This window comes from Rhodamnia argentea, chromosome 11 (genome assembly GCF_020921035.1).
Source record: "Rhodamnia argentea isolate NSW1041297 chromosome 11, ASM2092103v1, whole genome shotgun sequence".
Taxonomy (NCBI): domain Eukaryota; kingdom Viridiplantae; phylum Streptophyta; class Magnoliopsida; order Myrtales; family Myrtaceae; genus Rhodamnia; species Rhodamnia argentea.
The window spans coordinates 21,347,981-21,352,275 of NC_063160.1; the positions used below are offsets into that span (position 1 = coordinate 21,347,981).

The 4,295-nt window shown below is 42.7% G+C and overlaps 1 pseudogene; it reads left to right on the forward strand.

Moving 5' to 3' along the window:
• The first annotated feature begins 1,275 nt into the window (after positions 1-1,275).
• On the forward strand, positions 1,276-3,954 carry LOC125312787 (annotated as a pseudogene).
• The last annotated feature ends 341 nt before the right edge of the window (positions 3,955-4,295 follow it).

The window sequence follows — 4,295 nt, forward strand, 5'->3', positions numbered from 1 at the left end:
GCAATTGTGCCAATTTAGCTCTAAACTTTTTTTTTTTTGCCAATTGAGTCCTAAACCTTTATAATTATGCCAATTCAGTCCTTTTGGCTGGATGACACTAATATGAATAAATTTTAATATATTTTTTAAATTTTTATAATTAATTTCAAACTTTTTAATAAAATTTTTTGACTTTTTTAAAATTTTTTTTATTAGGGCCGACAGGAGACCTCTGGCCATTGGTTGAGGGCCGGTCCTAAGAAAAAAGAAAATAAAAGAAAAAAAGACAGAAAAAAGTATTAAAAAAATTTAAAAACTATTATTAAAAATTCCCCCCCTCGGTGCCGGCCTACCAAATGGAATGAACTAGCACAATTGTAAAATGTTTACGACTCAATTGACAAAAAAAAGTTTGAGATTGAACCGACACAATTGCAATAGGTTTAAAACTTCCTTGACAATTTTCCCGCAATTTGAGCATCCATGGTAATAACACTTTTAGATCAAATCCAGATTATGATTTACGTACAAAATAAAAAAAAACGAGTTATTCAACAAAGCTATATATCGGATCAATCAACAATATGAAACATCAATGGTCAATTCCGTTAATCAACCTAGTGCTCAATATTCAACTATCGTCACGTTTAATGAGGTCTCTACTTATACGAGTTGGCTCGACCTAAAAGATATCCTCAAAGTAATATCATACTCAACCCCTCAACGTGTCTTAAACATAGTGTCAATGAGCATGAAATCATTAACTCATCCTCCAAAGACCACAAATCAAATTCAGAATACATCTTATAAAAATATTTTATAAACTAAAAAGTATAACCTTTCACAATTCAATTTACCAAATACAATGCGTTTCATAAAATAATTCACAAATCAATGCATCCAATCTTTGGCGATTCTTTTCACAAAGCATTCACAAATGATCATTTCAAACATGTCATTTTTTTTTTGTCGGAGTGTCATTTCAATTGACAAAAAATAATAAAACCCCATTCCAATATGCAAGAAATATGCTCTTTCATAATTTAGTGTATCAAAAGATTCAAAACTCTACCACTTTCAAGAAACGAGTTTGTAAATTTATAGTAGAGATAAGCACTGCTTACTTGAGAATACCAAAGCCAAATAAGAGACCTACACAAGCCGACGAATCTCGAAATTCTATCAATTAAATGAAAAAAAAAAAAGAGTCTACTGATTGATCTTTTCTCCCCCCGCCGCCCTCTTTTTTTTTGGGTCAATGATTATATCCTTTTTAAATCGAGATGTACTCGCCCCTCCTCCCTTTCTTGTTCTCCTAGGCTGCCGTGAGTTGTGCTCTCAGTTCCTTTACAACTTACCCAAACCTCGAAGACCGGTTAAACAATGGCTACCCAACCTCCATTTGCCTCTTATCCATCACGGGTGCTTCTTGTTCTCTTTGCCGTTGCATTGCTCGTGCTCCGAATCGACGCTCTAGCTCCACCAGCCTTCTCTATCGAAGAAGCAAGCGCACACGATCTCCAGCTCGCTTTCAGGCAAAACAAACTCACCTCAAGGCAGCTGACTGAGTTCTACCTCGACCGGATTCGGAGACTCAACCCGCTCCTCAGAGGGGTCATCGAGGTGAACCCGGATGCGCGGCACCAAGCCGATAGAGCCGACCGAGAACGCAAGGCGAAGCCACATGGCTTGCTCTCCGCCTTGCACGGGATCCCTATACTGCTCAAGGATAACATAGCCACCAAAGACAAGATGAACACCACAGCGGGCTCCTTCGCGCTTCTAGGCTCGGTCGTGCCTCGGGATGCCGGCGTGGTGGCTCGGCTGAGGAGGGCCGGAGCCATGTTGCTGGGGAAGGCGAGCTTGAGCGAGTGGGCTCACTATCGCTCTTCTCGTGGGCCCAGTGGATGGTGTGCCAGGAGCGGCCAGGGAAAGGTAAGCTAACCAAGCTTACCGATCCACTTTTCTATCCTTGTCTGTCTCTGCAAGGTTTAGCAATTCAAATGCTTTTGTGCGAGGCTATTAATTTAATCAAACCTCCATACTTAGAGTTGCATTTTGTGAAAATTATTCGTTAAGTGTGCTAATCATTACAAGAATTTGTTGGATATTTTAAAATCATGCGCCAGTGAGGGCGCCATGGTAGCTGCTTATGAAGCACTCGAGCTGTTTGTCCTGGAAGAGGGAGATTCGACATGATAATGTGATGGAAACATCCTTTGAATCTATTTATCTGATGACTAAAGTTAATGCATATGAACACAGAATCCATACAACCTATCAGCGGATCCTTGCGGATCAAGTAGCGGGTCGGCCATATCCGTGGCAGCGAATATGGGGGCCGTGTCGCTGGGAACGGAGACGGACGGCTCAATCTTGTGTCCCTCTAGTTTTAACTCAGTGGCGGGCATCAAACCCACGCTTGGCTTGACGAGCCGAGGTGGGGTTGTCCCCTTCACTCCCAGACAGGATACTGTCGGGTAAGCCGGGGCGAATCACACCGACACTCTTTATACTCGCGGAAGTTACTCCGAACGTATTGATCACCATATGAGGGATCTCTCAGGCCAATGTGCAGGACTGTTGCAGATGCCGTCCATGTCCTCGATGTCATCGTAGGATTCGATCCTTATGATGCCAAAGCCACTAGAGAAGCGCGAAGTACATCCCGAGAGGGGGCTACAAGCGATTTCTCAAAGCCGACGGGCTCAAAGGCAAGAGACTCGGAATCGTTAGGAGCCCTTTCTTCGACATCTACTCAGGAACTCCGGTCCTCAAAGCATTTAATAGCCATTTCAACACCCTGAGGTAGTTAATGGTGATATCAGGACCCATTAGTTCCTCAAGTTTGGAACGAACCAATACGACATATAATATATGCAAATGTTTTCATTTCTTTCATGGACAGGAAACAAGGTGCAGTATTGGTGGACCACTTGGAATTAGCCAACGTCAATGAAATATACTCTGAAGCGAGCGGGGAACGTGCAGCGGCGTCAGCCGAGTTCAAGCTAGCCCTGAATACTTACCTGCGAGATTTGGTCGTCTCGCCAGTTCGATCCCTTGCCGATGTAATTGCCTTCAACAACAAGCACAAGCATGCGGTGAGTTGGTATTATCACATATCATTTTATACATCATCTTTAATCGACTCAAAATTACGTAGAATCGCATAATGTTAGGGGAACATATAGCAGAATCAAGCAAGAGGGCAGTGCCCTTACCAGGGATGCGCTAGATAATTTCTCGTTTTTACGCCATCTGCAACTTGCAGCATGGCTATCATGGAACACTGGATAGAATATTTTCAAATACTCCATGCCAACGTTGTGATGCGAATCTTAACAGTCGTCCCATCGTGATTCGTCGACCCTTACCTTGTTTATCTCTAATTTTATTCACCAAAATGGCCGTTCTTGCAGGAAAAGATCGACGAGTACGGCCAGGACTTGTTCCTCGCGGCACAAGCCACGAGTGGGATCAATGAGACTGTGAAATCAGCGAGGCGAAACATGGACAGATTGACCCGAGATGGGTTTGAGAAGCTGATGAGGCAGAACGAGCTGGATGCACTGGTGACTCCTGGTTTTATAGTGAGCAAGGTTCTTGCGATCGGAGGCTTCCCAGGAATAAGCGTGCCCGCCGGATACGACGAGGATGGAGTGCCCTTTGGGATTTGCTTTGGAGGCTTGAGAGGCTCTGAGCCTACACTCATCGAAATCGCTTACGGATTCGAGCAAGCCACCAAGATCAGGAGGCCACCATCGCTCATGCAGTGACCGCTATTCAGATCTCGGTCCGAGCTCTTGCGTGTGAGATGCTTTCTCTGTTGTTGGATTAGGATCCAAGTGATGAAGCAACGAAGGAATAAGCAGCCACATTCCAAGATTAAGAAGTGAGACTGTCAAACAATAACGATTTAGAATGTGTTTGTTCACTCAGATGCAACTACCAATGAAGCAATGACTTCCCCACGGTTTATCGAAGTCTTCATCACAACTTTCTCTGCCAAAAGAAAAAAGTGAAGGACGTCAATTGAGAATTGAGAAATTAAATTCAAGGTTTCCTAGAAAGTCCTCTATTGCATGGCGGTGAATCCAGTCCTAAACTTTTCAGTTTTACCAATTCAATTAAAAACTTTTTGATAACTTACTGATTTAGTATCAAATCTTTCAATCGTGTCAATTTAATTGGCGCTGACTAGATCATTACGTCGGTGATTTTAGGTCAAAGTTAGTCGGAAGGACTAAATTGACAAATCATTAAAAGCTTTAAGACTAAATTGACAAATCGTCACAAGGTTTGTGACTAAGTTG